General features: G+C 58.2%; 1 protein-coding gene across 4 annotated transcripts in view; it reads left to right on the forward strand.

Moving 5' to 3' along the window:
* The first annotated feature begins 5,180 nt into the window (after window positions 1-5,180).
* The window catches only part of CLIP2 (CAP-Gly domain containing linker protein 2), a 71,312-nt gene continuing 59,290 nt past the window's right edge, over window positions 5,181-17,202 (forward strand). For 2 of the 4 annotated variants that reach the window (XM_045786164.2, XM_087868234.1), the window contains exon 1: window positions 7,235-7,504. The gene's annotated coding sequence lies outside the window, so the exon portion shown is untranslated. Of the gene's footprint in view, window positions 5,286-7,234; window positions 7,505-17,202 lie in introns of those variants that run through there. The other 2 variants (XM_087868226.1, XM_087868239.1) reach the window with 2 other exon arrangements.

Here is a 17,202-nt window from a genome sequence, read left to right on the forward strand (position 1 = left end):
GTTTGGGGGACCACTTTTCTTTGGGTGCAGCCCCCGGTCCTGAGGGCTACAGGGAGCTCTGTCCACAGACAGTGGGATCCTAACACGGCCTCCCTCCAGGAGTTGGGGAGAATGCGGATTGTCACGATGGGGCAGCAGGCTTGGAAAAACAAGTGTGGCCTTGTCCCTTCCCGGCCAGGCTGGCCCCATTACTGCCCAGGCCCCTGGGAGCTTTCTTAGGTGGGCAGCGGGGGCCCACCCTGCACCCCAGCTGCAGGGACCAAACCCTCCCCTGCTCAGAGGCGCAGGGGGCTGGGATGCCTCCTCTGTCAGGGAGGAGTGGGGAGCCCAGAGTTGGGGGGGATCCCGGCCTCGACAATGTGCTTTCTCAGCGCAGGCCCGGCCAGGAGTTAAGGTCCCGGGCAGCTGAGCGGCCGTGCCTCTGTCCAGCCAGCCACACGGCCCCAGCCCCTTGGCCCTGACCTTCCTGCTCCTTCTGCCCGTCCGTCTGTCGCTGCGCTGGCCCCGCATAGCCGAGGGAGCCAGGCTTCAGGTCTAAAATTCATGTCCCTCTCCTGCTTAGAACCCTGCAGGGCTCCCTGTTGTCCTTAGAATAAAGCCCACCTGGGGGGCGCCTGGGTGGTCCAGTCGGTGAAGCGTCTGCCTTCGGCTCAGGTCCCGATCCCGGGGTCTTGGGATCGAGTCCCACATCAGGTTCCCTGCTCAGAGGAGAGTCTGCTTCTCCCTCTGCCCCTCCCCCTGGCTCGTGCTCTCCCCCCCCCACCTCTGTCAAATAAATAAAATCTTGAAAAAGAAAAAGCCCACTTGGCAGCCCTGACATGTGAGGCCCGGGCTGACCAGGCCAGCCGCCCCTCTGCCCTCATCTAAGTAAGCCCTTATGCTCCTTATGTTCCTGCCGCCTGAGCTCAAGATTCCTCCCAACGTGCCCTTCAGGCTGCCCCCTCTGCCTGCCACACACTTACCCTTCAAGACACATGGGGCTGTCACCTCCTCCAGGAAGCTGCCGATGAGCATTAGACGTGCCCCAAACTACCCTGCCCGTACGCCCATCAGAGCCCTTCTTGCTTTATATTGGGGACACCTGTGTGTGTGTCTGCAAAGCAATTTTGTAGCTACGCACTGGGCAGAGAAGGGGGGCTGAAGGCTTTAAAGCAGTAAAAGGGGTTTTGTGGCTGGGACAACAGCAGTTTGAGTATGAGCTCTGGCTATTGGCTATTGTGTGCACATGGAGCATGTCTGTGGGATGCAGGGATGGTTTATGAAAGATGAAGCCCCAGGGTCCCAGGGTAAGTTGTAGAGAAAGAGGCTGCTGTTTTTAAGAGGGCTGAGAGCTTTCCTGATGGTGCTAGGCCTCATGGCACTTTCCCTTCGCTGCTAAAAAGCAACAGGGGTTGGACAAATGGCCTCCTCGCTTCTCCCCAAACATCTGGCTCACAGACCCTGGGGGCGTCATGACATCCAAGGCTCCGAGGGCCCCAGAAGGCAGTGGGGAATGGAAGGATGTGTGAGCCAGTCCCAGAAAAGCCAGACTGGGCAATGTCAATTAGGAAACCAAGGTGGCTTAGAACACCAGGATTGGGGGCGGGGGCACCAGGAAAGTCACCGCCCTGGGCCTCGAAGCCAGAGTGAGCATCCGCAGGACACTGGACCCAAATGTTCCCGGAACAGCTGCCAACTTTGACCAAGTGTTCCTCCATCCGCAGCAAAACAAGAGCTTTCCAGAAAGATCCATGGGCTTGATTAAAGGGCTGTCCTTGATTCCAAAGGGTGTCTGTACCTATTCCTGGTGCGGAAATATCCCTTCTTGTAGGAAACGGTGCGGTTGTTTTTCAGTGACTTTTCCCGGTAAAATAACAGACTGGGAACCTTTCTGCCAGTCTCTACTTGTGTGTTTTTGGTGGGGGTGAAGGGTGATGGGTGTGACTTCTCCGAAGGACTCCAAGGACTCAAAGAGATGTCCCCGTGCACCCGGGCCACCTGGGAGGGGGTGGGCAGCCCCGGGGAAGCAAAGGCCAGTGGGCAGTGTCCAGGGAGAAAGACGCTGGCGGTCTCCCCGGGCAAGAGGCTCGCAGACTCACAGAAAAAACACGCTCCCCAGGGCGTGTCTCCACTCCGGCCCGAGTGATGCAATGCACAGATGTGCAAACTTGGGGACAGGGAGAGGGGAATGAGGACTAGCAGCTGTGAAGGTCAGAAACCAAGGAACAGCCCGGGGGATGGGGGGGTGCTGCAGCCAGCACCTTCTAGAGACTTCCCTTGGCAAGAAGAGACCAGGTGTCTGGCCTAGCTCGGCACCCAAGGAGGAAGAAACTCCAGGAAGGGGCTGGGTGGGGGCATGAGCACCTAAGGCCTCTTCCCAGAGAGGGACATCTCTGCCTCAGCAGCAACGACCCCGGCAGCAAAGCCCCTAGACAGGAGCCCCAGCTGCCCCTTCACAGTCTCTACTTGGTCCGAGGGGCAGGAAGTGGAGGCACTAACACACCAACTCTGGCCCCCAGAGAGGGGGGCGCTGGGTTCCCCACTCCCTCCCTGCCCTCTGAACCTGTGTCAAACCCTCACCCATAAATGGGGCCAGAAACACCCAGCTCCCGGGGCGTCCCAAGAATCACATTAGTTTATAGACTCTCAGTTGCTTAGAACCATGCCCGGCATACAGTGAAGAATAATGCGGCACACAGTAGGCGCTCAACAGGTGCACGTGGGACCGGTGGCACATGGCACGCAGAGGGTCCCTCAGTGTGGCTCTGACGGTCATCCTGCGGAGGGAGCGGGTTTCCCAGTGTTACCTGCTCCGAGTCCCGAAGCTGGAAGGTGGCAGAGCTCAGATTGGAGTTCAAGGTGGCGTCTCCCTGGGGCGCGTGGGTGGCTCAGTTGTTAAGCGTCTGCCTTTGGCTCAGGGCGTGATCCCGGAGTCCTGGGATCAAGCCCCATATCAGGCTCTCTCACTGGGAGCCTGCTTCTTCCTCTCCCACTCCCCCTGCTTGTGTTCCCTCTCTCGCTGGCTGTCTCTCTCTCTCTGTCAAATAAATACATAAAATCTAAAAGAAAAAACAAAAAGGTGGCGTCTCCCTGCTCTCTCTATGCCCAGCACCGAAGCCCGGAAGCCTGGCTAACAGCCCTGACCTCATGAGCTGTGTGACCTTGGGCACGTCCCACAACGTCTCCATGATTCCGTTTCCTCCACTCTGAAATACCAGGGCCAGACCACACGTTAAAAAGAACGGACCCACAGTCCGCAGCCTGCCATCCAGGAAGACTAGTGATAACCCCCGTGGCCATCAGCCCCAGACGGCCAGGGCTCCAGCGGTTACCGCCAGCTTCCCTAATTTTTGCCTTCACTTCCAACTCAGGACTAACCGGGAAATACCCGAGTATGTTCCCCGGCCCCATCACAGAGGTGATCTACGTCCTGATTCCAGTTATCCCACCCGCGGCTTCCCCGCGCCAACAGCCTCCCTCCAGACCTACCTACACACCTTCCCTTTTGCCCACTCTGAGGCTCTCCTGCTCCCTGGCCAGCCTGGAGTCTCTACAAACACAAGCGATGGGGCTCACTCCCTTGCTCCAGAGCCAGCTCTGGCTGAGCTCCCTTTGCTTCTTCTCATCTAAGTGGCCTTCCTTTACTTCTGCAACCTATACACAGGTCTTAGCTCAAAACCTACCCTGTAGTAAGTACTCGGCAATGCCAGCTTTCAGTTCGCTTGGCCAGCCTCAGTTTACCATCTGTCCTTAGGAAATTGGGGAGCCCGGGCGACAAAGCCCCCAGGACCTTGAAAACCCCCGATAGAGAGAAGCAGTAGCAGTGAACTTCCTTCACTGCTGGGGCTCATGATGCTGTGGGCTGGAGGTGCCTCCGTCCTCCTCCCATCCTCGTCCTCAGATCTGATCCGGAGGGGAAGGCGAAGTCCACGTGTTTGCAAGAAGGGTGTGGCCTTCAGAGTGATGGCCTCCGCTGCTATCTCCATGGTGATGTCACTCCCAGCCCGAGCCTGCAACCACAGCCAAACAATCATTTTTTTGTGTTTTGAACAGAAACACAACATCCGAACAATCATCTTAACAGAAACGGGTTTGGGTTTAAATTTCTTTTGTTAGTTAAGTAACACAAATGTTGATTGTGGAAAAATGCAGAAAAGGGGAGAGAAAAACTGCGAGGATTCCCTCCACCCAAAGCCCACCACCATTACCAGGTTTTTCCCCCTCTGTAGTTTACACGGTTGGGAGTCTACCAGGCCCGCAGTTTGAGGATGTGGACTTCTTTAAATTGAAGTATAATTAACATAACAGTGTTATGGGGCGCCTGGGTGGCACAGCGGTTAAGTGTCTGCCTTCGGCTCAGGGCGTGATCCCGGCGTTATGGGATCGAGCCCCACATCAGGCTCCTCCGCTATGAGCCTGCTTCTTCCTCTCCCACTCCCCCTGCTTGTGTTCCCCCTCTTGCTGGCTGTCTCTATCTCTGTCAGATAAATAAATAAAATCTTTTTAAAAAAAAACATAACAGTGTTATGTTAGTTTCAGGTGTATGTGATTTTTCAATTGACATAAATACAGGACTGTTTCCCCGTTTTTAAAAAAGATTTTATTTATTTATTTGAGAGAAAGAGAGCACAAGCTGGGGGGAGTGGCAGGCAGAGGAAGAGGGACAAACAGACTCCCCCATGAGCAGGGAGCCTGACGAGGAACTCCATCCCAGGACCCTGAGATCGTGACCTGAGCGGATGGGAGACGCTTAACTGACTGAGCCACCCAGGCCCCCATTTCCCCATGTTATTACAAATTTCTTGTAAGAAGCAATTCAGGGGCTGTAAAATATTCCATCATGCCGATGTCCTGTTGGTCCTAAAAAATAAAACACAACAATAAAAAGTATACCAGAGAGGCAGGAACCTGCCGGGGAGCCAGGCCTCTCCTGTGGTTGCCCCCTCCCCAGGCCTCCAAGAGCTCTGCCCGGCCCCCCTGTAATTCCCAACATGCTCTTCCCATGAAAGCCCCCCCCCTTTTCCTGTGGGGCTGCCAGTCAGGGCCAGTGTCAGCAAGAAAATGGCCAAATCAGCGCTTTCGGGAGAGACAAAGCCCTGGGTGAGAGGTCAGCTGGGAGGACTTTCCTCCCCTGGTCCTCACCCCCCCCCCAACCGGCCCCTCCCCAGGCCTGATGTCCTGGGGCCTCATGTCCAGCTCCGCTTTCTACATCCACAGCCTTCACTCAGCGGCAGGAAGCAGAAAGCCCCAATTCAAGCTTCCACAAGGTAGAAGATCTCTTTTCTCACCTAGAAGGAGCCTGGCAGGTGAGCCGTCCCCCTTTGCAGCTCCACCCATGGACTCCAGCCCGCTGTCAGTGTGAATAACACTGGGGGAGGTCAGTGAGGGAGGGGGCTGCTGGGGGGGTCAGGGGTGGGTGGAAGGCAGGAGGGGGGGTGGCTGAACCCGGAGAGGCCCAGGTGCGCTCAGATGCATTACAGCAGGCAAGACCCCGGGCCCTGGATAAATCCCTGCCTCTCTTTGGACCTCAGTTTACCCACCTGTGGATGGAGGGGTCAGGACAAAACCATGCTTTAGTTTCCAACAGGGAAACTTCTTAGTCTGTTTCTGATGGTCTGATGTCCTGGGAACTTTGGCCATTTTCCTGGTTCCAGAAGCCTTAGGTGTCAGAGAAAGGAGAAGTACCCCCAGGACCCAGGTGCCATTCGATCTGGGTCAGAAACCCACACATTTGGGCAAATCATATACTCTCTGCTACACCCTGTCTCCCCCAAGGTGCCTACCCCCAGCTTTTCTGAGCTCTCTGCCCCAGAACCTGGATGTACAGACCAGGTGGGGCTTCAAGGCACTGACTGTTCTTAGCGCTTCCCGTAGATTAATGTACTTGGCCTTGACAACAACCCTAGCAGGCAGTCTATCACTAGCTCCACTTTAGAGATGGGGAAACTGAGGCCCAGAGAGGCTTGCCCCTCAGCTGGTAGGTGATGCAGCTGGATTCTTACCACTGCACTGGGCCTTGTGTCTTATCTCTTCATTTCCAGACCTTCCCTCCTGGCCACATGGACACAATTTAGCTCTCTGGGTCCTGAGCATAGCCTTTTCCACCTGGAACCCCATCCCCTCCCCCAGGTTGACACCACCTCCAAACTTCTCTTCTCTGGGCCCACTCTACACCCTCCTCTCCTGCCAGTCTCCAGGTCTGGCTCCACCAGCCACCTGGGGACCTCCTGCTCAGGGCTGGCCAGTGCCCAGCCTCCCTCCTCCTACCATTACCCCTTTAGCTGAAGTGAACCCCCAATGTGTAGGTGGGGAAACTGAGTTCAAGAGGTTAACTCCTTTCTCAAAGATTATGGGTACCGGAGCAATGGAGGGATAGTGGTGGGAACTAAGCCAATTCATTCATTCTAGTGTCATTGAGTGTCTACCCTTGGCCAGGCACTGGGCTGGGTGCCTTGGGGGATATGAACAAGACTGTCTCGTGCCTGTCCTCCTTGGTGTCATTTTCACTGGGCAGACCACCACCTCCCCCAATACACCCACTTTCCCATATTCAGGGGGAATGGAGATGAATTTGAGCTTGGAGGGGGGGAGGGCTGGCAGCAGTGATAACTCCTCCAATATCACAGGAAACAGATCTTAGGGGAGGAGAGTGCAACATTCATCCGGATCTTGGGTACCACTTTTGCCAAAGAAGTGTTGGGAACATTATCATCAAGACACCCGTGCCCCCCACCCCCGCCCCCGCCCTCTTTGGCCTCAGGGCAGCTCAGTAAGAGCTGAAGTTCTCGGCTCAGCTACACCATCTCCTCCGCATCCCTTCCTGTCCAGTCCAAACGTCACCTCCTCTGTGGAGCCTTCCCGGAAACTCCAGGAGCCTCCCCATCCCCGCCCCCCCCCCCCCCCCAGCATCCCGAGCTGCCACCTCTCCCAGCGGTCTGGGACATCCTCGTGCGCAGAGCAAGGCTGAAGGAGGCTCTTTCAGCGCCAATAGGCGACCAGCGCCGAGGCGGGTGTGGGCGCACCCCGGACGCCCCACGACTGGCGGCTGCGGGGCGGGGGAGGAGGCGAGGCGGAGTTTTCCGCCCGCCCGCCCACTTGCGGCGCGGCGCGGCGGCCCGAGAAACGCGAGGCCACGTGAGCGCGCGCCTGACCCCCGCCGCGCCAGGCCCCGCCCTCCCGCGCCCGCCCCAGCGCCGGCCCCTTTTGTTCCCTCCCGGAGCCGGGCCGCTCGCTCCGCTCCCGCTCAGCTCGGCTCGGCTCGGCTCGGCCGCGGTGCGCGCAGGCGGCGGCCGGGGCTGCTCGGTCCGCGCCTCCCGCCTTCCCGCCGACCGCCCGGACGCGAGGCCCGGGCCCGGAGCGCGAGCGCGGAGCGCGGAGCCCGGGCGCCGGGAGGGGCTGCGGCCGGTGGGCAGCGGCGCGCGGGGAGGGGCCGCAGCATCCTCTCCCCCCGCGGCGCCCCGGCCAGGAGCGGAGGAGGCCGGGCTCTCAGCCGCCCGCCGCGCAGCCCGCCACAGGAGGGGCGCAGGTAGGAGCCGCCGAGGGCCCCCGGGGGAGGGGGCTCGCTGGGCAACAAAGGAGCGAGAGATGCGGGAGGCGGCGGCGGCCCGGCCTGGGCTGCAGCGGGGCGGCCGCCCGCAGGCATTGTCGGGGCGTGGGGGAGGCCGGAGGGTCGGGGGCCGGCGGGTGGGCGTGAGCGGGAGCCGCTCCCGCTGCACCCCCAACTTCCCCGTCGCCCGCAGGCGAGGAGGGGACGCTGCCGGCGTTGGGGGGCTTCCCGGGCTGCGGGTCCCCTCGGTGAAGGCATCGTCGGCACCCTCGGCGCCAACATCCGCAGACCGGGGTTCGGCACATCTGGTGGGGAGGGGGCCGCCCGTCCCGGCTCTCAAGGGCAGCGCGGGGCGGCCGGACGCGCCGCAGGGCTCTCTGGGCTCCCAGGCGGTGGGGGTGGGGAGGGGGGCCCAGCCTGGTGGGCGCGGCCACACAGCCCCCTTCTCCAGACCCGGGGTCTTGGAGAACACGGAGCCACCGCCCCGCCGGCTGGGGTCGCCCGGCCGATTGCCTTTGCAAAACTTGGTTGAAGTGCATAGTGGAAGGGGTGAGGGGGAGACTGGGGCAGGGCGGCTTCCCGCGGGGTTGCCCCCCCAGGCTGGCGCTGGTAGCTGGTGAGGCAGCAGATTTTCTGCCCTCCCCACAGGGAGGGGCCTTAGGCGCCGAGATGCTTCGCGGGGCCTCCAGGGCGCGCCCGTTTGGGCCCTTCAGGCGGGGCCTGGGCGGGGCGGGTGCCCACTGGGCACTGCCACGCAGGCCCCAGCCCCACCCTGGGAAGGATGGACAGAGGGGGCATCTTGGGGACAGTCACACACCCAGCAGCGCATCCCCAACCTTTGGTACTCCGCCGCTCCCATGTGGGTGAGAAGTAGGAGTCCACTATAGGGGGGGGGATGTCCTCCCCCTGTAAGATGCCCAAGGGAGGTAGTGGGGGTAACATTGGCCTAGGGCTGCAGGCAGAGAAGGAGAGCGCAGGGAACGCCACGTGGGGCAAGACACCCCACCAGTTGTAATGTAAACAATGAGCCCTTCATTCATCCAGCTGCTGTCACCTGGCCCAGCACTGCCAGGGGCGGGCAGGGCCACAGAAGGAGCACAGCCCAGCAGTACTTGACAGCTCGCTGGATGAGCGCCTTGGTGGGGGGGGCTGGGAATACAGAGGAGGGACACCTGGACGTTGGGGTGGAGCAGGAAGCTTGATAGAGCCCCGCGCGCGTCAGTTTGCTGCCAGGATGCCGAAGGGGGCTTCAGGCGGGTGAAGTCGCGTGGTCAAGTGCTTGGCATCCACAAAGGAGGCCTGGTGGCCGCTGGGTTGGAGGAGCAGCGAAGGATTTAGGTGACTGGGGTATGGGGTATAAGGCAGGGGAAGTTCTGTGGAGGGAAGGGGTTGTTCTGTGCCTCCTACTTTTGCAGATGGGCTCCCCACCCCCCGCACCCTCCTCCATGAGCCGTGAGCCCAGGCTGCATTGGCATCTGCAGTGCCCGGCCCAGGAGAGATGTTGGGGTATGGGCTCCGGTGGAGTGGAGGGGGGAGAGGTGGAGCAGAGCTTCAAAGGCAGAGGACGTGGCAGAGGGAGCGGTGGGGGGGGGAGCCTCAGCACGCAGGAGTGTGACTAGCGAGCTCCTAGGTGCAGACCGCAGGCTGCGAAGGTGGTGTCTGGAATTCTGCCCCCGGGCTTGAAATCCCAAGTAAGGGGTCCACCCACCAATCCCTTCCCAGCATCTGCGACTGGCTTTGGTGGTGGAAAGTCTGGATGCTGGCCCCCCGACAGCCTGGGTTCCAGCTCTGTTACTTACTAGCTGTGTAACCTCAGACGAGTCACCGCACCTCTCTGCCTCAGTTTCCCTCTTTATAAAATGAAGGTGCTTATGGTATCTGCCTTTTGGGGTCGCTGCGGGAATGGATGGATGTGTGCGAAGTGTGTGCACGGTGACAGGGAGAGTGCCCAGTGTTCGTTTTGCTGGTGCCCTGGGTCCAGCCTCTGTCCACACCCGCGTGGCTCATCCCCTCCCCAGCCGTTTGTGCACGTGGGGCAGTCCTGCCTGTTACCCAGCCGTTCACTGCGGTCTCCTCCCGGGGCTGCTCCCTCTGCTCTGGTCTGTGATGTGGCTCTTCCTGGCCTCCCCTCCCCGATCCTCCCACCCTGAAGATGGACCCTGGTCCTCTTGATGCCATCTCTCCCACCTCTGCTTCCATGCCCAGAGGAGGGAGGGGCAGCATTCCTGACCCCGCTGGGCCCCTGCCCTCTTGGGGAACAAAATACCACAGACTGGGTGGCTTATGCCCAACAGAAATTGATTCCTCACCGGTCTAGAGGCTGGAAGTCCAAGATCAGGGTTCTAGCATGGATGGGGCAGGCCGTCTTCCCAGTTGCAGACTTCTTGTAGTCACACGTGGCAGAAGGGACTTGGGAGCTGTCTGGGGTCCCTTTGATGAGGGCACTAATTCCATTCAGGAGGGCTCCTCCCTCCTGACCCTATCACCTCCCAAAGCCCCCCCTTCCCAAATACCATTGCATTGGGGATTAGGGTTCAACATATGAATCTGGGGGGCGGGACACAAACATTCAGACCATAGCACCTGCCCAGTGGTTCTTGGGGAGAACTTCAGCTTTTGTGTAGGTTTAAAAAAAAACACAACAACACATACCCAAGCCCTTGCTCTCTGCCAGGAGCTGTTTCGAGCACTCTACATGCATGTATTCATTCATGGCTATCTTCACAAGATAAGGGAATCTGGGCCTAGAGAGGGTTCCCTGTTTGCCTTTCATGCATCCATTAAGCACCTACTGTGTGCCGGGGACTCAAGCTACCACGGGCACTTCCCCAGGGCTTGGTGTGGGCCGTGCCTTCCTCAGACACCACCCGGTTTGCTCAAGTCCAAAGTCCGCTCACTATCTGGCTCAGCCTCACCTTCCCAGCATGGTTCTCCCCACCTGCCCGTGCTAGCCTTACCCCCGAGAGCCTCAGCTTTGATAAGCTGTAAATGGTGGGCCTGGCTGAGCGGGAAGGCAGGGAGCTCCCTGACCTGTGTCTTCTTCGGAATTCTTCCCTTGCAGGCCACAGGAAGCTCCTCCAATTAGGTTAGGCGAGAGGGGAGTTAGGAGGGGAATGGAGCTCGTACAGCCCACAGTTGCAGGCGGCCGGCTCCCCCAGGACTCGGGATGCTGGCGGGCAGCCCCTCCTCTGGCTTGCCGCTTTCTGGACCGTGGTTTCATTTTCTCCGCCTCTCCTGCTGCATCTGTCCCTTTTCGTCTCCCTGTAGGCTGGTTCTGTCTGGGTTGTCGGCGTGGCTGTCCTGAGTGCTGGCTTTAGCTTAAGGCCACAGGGCCTCCTGTGGGTGCTCCGCTCGGTCTTGGGGTGCTAGAGAGACTGACGGGCCCAGCTTGGGTGAGGGGACCCACCCTGGCACTCAGTGGTGGGGGGCAGGCCGCGTGGTCTCTGGGGCTGGGGCTGGGAATACCTCCCCGTGTTGCCTGCTGGAATGATGCGTGGTGCGTGCTGGTGGAGGACGGGTGGGTGGGGCACTGCTGCCCTCGGATAGTCAGGAGCTGATGGGAGAGGCCGACCCAGGGCCAGTGAACTGTGTGATTTCTTGGGAGTAGCTGGAGGGCACCAATCCGGCTTGGGTGGGGAGGGAGGGGAGGGATGGCAGCGAGTGAGAACCAGAGCCCTCCCTCCCCCCCCCCCAGCCCTGGCTCAGAAACCGAGGAAGCTCCTCCCCTCAGGACCTGGAGACTAGAGGTCTGGTTGCCAGCCTGGGCCCCGGGCCACCCCACAGCCCACCCTGTCCTCCTACTCCCTTGGAGGGCTGGGGGGGGGGGGCGGGGGGGGGCGGTGCGCGAAACGGTTAATACAAAACTCGTGTTAATACAAAACTCAGGAAATGATTCAAAATGATAATGAAACGTTTCCCTTCTGCATAGAAAGCAGAGCGTGTTGGGTGGTTTTTATTAACGAGACATACATTTGGGGCTTTGTCCACTTCTGTCTTCACTGGGCAGCTCTTGGCGCGTCCCTGGAATCTGTCTTTGACTCTGTCTGCCCAGGAAAACACCCGCTCCGCGTTTCCATCCTTTTCCGCCCTTGTGGCCTCTTTGTCATGACAGGGTGAAATTTCAGGCTCACAAGGGGTCCCTGTTTTTCCTGCTGGGGGCTCAGCCTACAGCCCACCGTTCTTCCAAGTGGAGCGTGAAGCTGGACCCGCCCAGGAGGGAGGGAGAGATGTTTGCTGTCTATGGAGGTTTTATCCTGATGCTGCTCAGGCTGTTCCCTTTTCTGCGCTAGTCTGTTCCTTGCATGGATTCGTTGGTTCATTGGTACAGCTCACACTGCAGCTTTTTTCAGACCAGGGGCTGAGCCGGGGCATGAGAAGCTCAGGGCAGAGGAGGGAAGACGAGGGTCTCGCGTGCTCTTTGTCTGACTCCAGAAAGGACTGGAGGTGATTTGCAAAGGTAAACGCAGTATACGGAGAAGAAAAAGGCGTGAGAAAGTTGAGCAAGAGGAAGATCAAAAATCAAATGAAGCCGGAGGGGGCCCACTGTACCTTCTCCTGGAGGTAATTTGACTCTGAGCTTTCTAGAAACCAGATCCGGGGGGGAGAGGCAGGGGTTTGGAGTGGCTAGCCTGTCGCCTCGCCTTGTGTGAGCCCTGTTGTGTATACTGTGAAAGCCTGAGGGATGGACAGTGTGGTCCTGGGTACGGCCCTTGGTCCAGAATGCAGAGGGGACAACAGCCGCCCCCTGATTCTTCGAAGCCTCCTCCTGGAGGGTCCCTACCCCCAGCTGAGAGCTGGGACTCATGCGCACAGCCAGCCCCCTCCACTGGGGTCTGACTGGTCCCAGGCGTGGGTGAGAGCTGGTGAACCAGGAGCCATGCTGGTCTCTGCCCAAGAATCCTGGTCTCAGGAGGAGGCGCGGGGGCCGGGACATGGGGCACACAGGTCGCATGCCCAGTCGGCCCCAGGAATTGGCTGAGGGATGGAAGAGGGGCAAAGGCATTAGCACAGGATGAGCAATGGGGTGAGGTGTCTCCAGGAGCAATGGAGAAGGCTGGTGGGGAGGGGCCTCAGGAAGCAAGGCTGGAGGCAGGCAGTACCTGGGCTGGTGGGCAGAGATGCTGCAGACCCTGACCTTGGCGCCCAGGGCCGTGGGCTGCCTTCCTGACCTCTTGCCTAAACCTCTGCCCTTGGCCCCCAAGCTGGGTGCCTGGAGGAGAGTCGGTCTGGGTTCTGAGAAAGCCAGGAAGGTGGTTAAAAGCTCACCCTCCATGGCCAGAGAGCCTGAGTTCCAATTCCACGCCTACGGTCCTTCAGTCATGTCACCCTGGGCAAATGATTGAGCACCCCAGGCCTCGGTTTCCCCACTAGGAAAATGGATGGAGCTCATAACAGGGCTGTTGCAAAGGTGAAATGTTGTTGGTATTTATAAAGTACTGAACTGGTGTCTGGAGCAGAACAGATCTTGCAGATCTAGGGCTCCCGAGGCTGGAGGAGCTCAGCAGAAGAGGGGGGCTCATCCCCCTGAAGCCCCCCCACCGCCCAGGACACCCACACAGGTTCTAAGTCCAGCCCAGTGAAGAAGCAAGCTCTCTCTGTGATGGGAGGTGGTGCCGAGATGGGGTCACCCTGCCCCCTGCGGTGGGCCAGCCCCCCGGGGGGGGGAGCTCGGCACAATCGGTGAATGGCTAATGTTGTTATTGACGGTAACAGTAGCTGTGGGAGTTTGGGAGAGCCTCTCAGGGCAGCTGTGCCAACTGGAGCAGAAACGTGCTCCAAGAACAGGCCTGAGTCTCTGCTTGATCCCCTCCAGTGATGGGGGGCTCACTGCCAGCTTCTTTGTTCACTGGACCCACATGTGGTTAGCATCCACTCTGTGTGCCGGATGCTCGTTGTTTTGGAACATTCTGCCCTTCCCGGAGATGGCTCCAAGCTGGCCAGCGAGTGCAGCGAGGGCATGTAGACAAGCTGCCGTGGGCCTCCAGCTAAACATGGGCAGGACGAGGGTGGCAGGGGAGGGCATTTCCATTCATTCATGCTTCTTTAATTCATGCCTGTGTTCGTGAAGCGTCTTGAGCTGCTGTGTGTGTGCTGGGCGCTGTCCTAGGTACCGAGAGCCCCGTGGTGAACGAGAGAGAGAGAGAGAGAGAGAGAGAGAGAGAGAGAGAGAGAGAGAGAGAACCTGCCCTCTTAAAGCTGCTTTCAGTGAGAGGCGAGGGAGTTTGCCAGCTGAGGAGAGGAAGGGCATTCTGGGCAGAGGGAACAGCGTGTGCGAGGGCCGGGGGATGTAACAGAATGCGTATGGGTGTGGCGGGTCTGTGGCATTCAGGCAGCATTTGGTGGCTGGAGTGGAGATTGCCCTTCTGGAAGCACTAAAAGAAAACACTGACTATGAGGGCTTGCTAGGGACTGACCTCACCCCTGGGGCCCCCAGGTTCTGCCCCTTCTCCACCCATCCCTCCCCATCCCCCACCAAGAGCTCTGGGTTGCCCTTCAGAGGCATCGTGGTGCCCATAGGCCCCTCATGGTCCAGGCTCCCACATGGGCCTCAGTTTGCATTCAGTCCTGCCATGTCAGTGAGGGGACAGGCTCAGATCTCAGTGGGCTCAGCCTCCTCCCTGCCCCTCGCCTGCAGGGGAAGGCTCAGGAGAGGATGCTGGCATCTGACTTGCATGTCTCGTTGAGGAAAGAATCTTGGCGTGCTGGAAGGTTGCCCAGTGAACTCAGCACTGCTGCATGTCAGGCCCTGGGTGCTTGAACTCCATGGGGCTCGGGCCTGCCTGCAGGGAGCTTGCAGAACCGGGGGGACACAGGCGCTCCAGTGGGGCCCCACGGTTGGGCACCACCACCTCGGGCTGTCTGATGGGTGGGAAGGCCTCAGAGAGGCAGGGCCCACCCCTACTTCCTCCACATCTGCTGCAGCCCCCCCTCAGGCCAGGAAATTAAAAAAATATATTAAAAAAAATCTTTTTATGGAAATACAACATCCATACAGAAAAGCGTGAATGGCACAAGTGTACTTGCTCGTTGACTTTTCTGCAACCGAAACACCTGTGTAAGAGAACCCAGATCAGGAATGAGAGCCTGCTGGCTCCCTAGAGCCCCTCTTGTCTGTCCTTCCAGTCAGTACCCCTGACCCAGGGGGGACCCCTTCCTTGATTTCTGATGCCATCAGTAAAGGTTGTCTGGCAAGGTCGTTTTTTACTTATTTGTGTGCCTATGTGTATTTATATTATTTATTTGTTTATTTTTAAGTAGACTCCATGCCCAGCGCAGGGCTTGAACTCACGACCCTGAGATCAAGACCTGAGCTGAGATCAGGATTTGGACACTTAACTGACTGAGCCACCCAAGCGTCTCTATATTTTTCTTTCTTTTTATTTTTTTTTTTAAGATTTTATTTATTTGAGAGGGAGAACGAGAGAGACAGAAAGCATGAGAGTGAGGAGGGTCAGAGGGAGAAGCAGACTCCCTGCTGGGCATGGAGCCTAATGTGGGACTCGATCCCGGGACTCCAGGATCATGACCTGAGTGGAAGGCAGTTGCTTAACCAACTGAGACACCCAGGCGCCCTTTTTTTTTTTTTTTTTTTTTTTTTTTTTTTTAGAGAGAGAGGGAGAGAACGGGAGTGTGGTGGGGAGGGGGAGAGGGAGAGAGAGAATGTCAAGCAGGCTCTATGCCCAGCACAGAGCCCAATGCAGGGCTCGATCTCACAACCCTGAGATCATGCCCTGAGCCGAAGGCAGATGCTTCACTGGCTGAGCCACCCAGGCGCCCCCGTTTGCTGGTCTTTGGAATGCCCTCTTTTTATGTAGTGCTCGTTCAGGTGTTTTCCTTTTTTTTTTTTAAAAGATTTTATTTATTTATTTGACAGAGATAGAGACAGCCAGCGAGAGAGGGAACACAAGCAGGGGGAGTGGGAGAGGAAGAAGCAGGCTCCCAGCGGAGGAGCCTGATGTGGGGCTCGATCCCATAACGCCGGGATCATGCCCTGAGCCGAAGGCAGACGCTGAACCGCTGTGCCACCCAGGCGCCCCCGTTCAGGTGTTTTCCTGATCTTTCTAACTTGATATGTTGGACTTCTTTCTATGTTCTGATCAGGATTCCTTCTTGGAACGTAGGAATTGCACATGTCTTCTTCCCGTTCTCTGGCTAGCTCTTAACAACACCCTGTCTCTCCGTGGTGTCCCTTGATGTACAGAAGCTCTTAGTCCTGTCCAATTCATCCACCCTTGCCCTGCTTTCCAGCACGTCCTGTGTCCTGGTTAAGAAATCTTTGCCTACCCTGGTGTCATGAAGATCTTTTCTCGCGTCTTCTGCCGAACGCTGTATTGTTTTGCCTTTAGCAGTTAGACCTGCTGTCCATCTGGAGTGGACTTCTGTGTACGATGTGAAGTCAACGTATTAGTTTCCTTTTGCTGCTCTGACAAGTGATTCCAAACGTACCAGCCCCCAAACAATACAAACATATTGTCATCTTACCATCCTGGAGGCGGGGAGTCTGAAATGGGTCATTCCAGGCTAACATCAGGATGCCGGTAGGGCTGTGTTCCTTCCAGAGGCTCGGGGAAGGATCTGTTTCTTGATCTTCTCCAGCTTTTAGAAGCTGCCCACATTCTTTGGCTGGTGGCCCCCTCCTCCGCCTTCAAAGCCAGCGATGTCACACCGAGACATTGGCACGTTGTCATCTCCCTGATTCTGTCCCTCCTGCCTCCCTCTTGCACTTGGAAGGACGCTTGTGATCACTTGGACCTGTCTGGATAATCCAGAATTATCTTCCCATCTGAAGGTCAGCTGACCAGCACCCTTGATTCCATCTACAACCTTAATTCCCCTTTGCTGTATGGAAGCTAATATGTTCACAGCTTCTGGGGATGGGGACACGAACATCGTGAGGGGGCCATCATTTCTGCCCACTGTAGGCGGGATCAGGATTTTTTTTTCCCCATGTGGTTATCCCGTTGACCCAGCATCACTTATTGTAAAGACCATCCTTTGCTCAGGGGTATTTTTTTTTTTAAGATTTGATTTATTTATTTGAGAAAGAGAATGCATGAGGGGGGAAGCAGGGCAGAGGGAGAGGGAGAAGCAGGCTTCCTGCTGAGCAGGGAGCCTGATGCGGGACTCGATCCCAGGACCCTGGGGTCATGCCCTGAGCTGAAGGCAGATGCTTAACAAATCCTGACCCTGGAGAGGAGGCCCTGGTTGGCTGGGTTGGGGAGGGGACCCCAGGTGATGGGGTGCTTTCCCGCAGCTCCCTGGCCTGGATGTGTGGGATGGCACTACAACAGTAAAAGGGGAGTAGGTCGGTGCTCTGGCCTGGGAGGCAGGACACAGGAGCCCTTTCCTTTCTGTTCTGCCCAGATCAGCAGGTGACCTCGGCAGGCCCCTTCCCTCCCTCGGCCTCTGACTCCATCTGGTCACAGGGACCCCCTTGCCCAGTACCAGTTTCTGTCACTTGAATCTCACTGTCCTGTTCCCTTGCTCTGTGACTGGCAGCCTGGGCCTCAGTTTCCCATTCTGTGAAATGGGAATAGGGGTGGGTCCGAGGGCAACTTGAGTCAGCCAGTGCCTGCCCAGCGTCTTGGGCCAGTGGCAGGAGGGCCCCAGCTGTCCAGTTGCTGGGGGGGGCGGCGGTGGCCACACAGCCTGGACTGGGCTCTGGAGCCGTGGCTGTC

Source organism: Ursus americanus, chromosome 2 (assembly GCF_024610735.1).
Source record: "Ursus americanus isolate L20-20 chromosome 2, mUrsAme1.1.p, whole genome shotgun sequence".
Taxonomy (NCBI): domain Eukaryota; kingdom Metazoa; phylum Chordata; class Mammalia; order Carnivora; family Ursidae; genus Ursus; species Ursus americanus.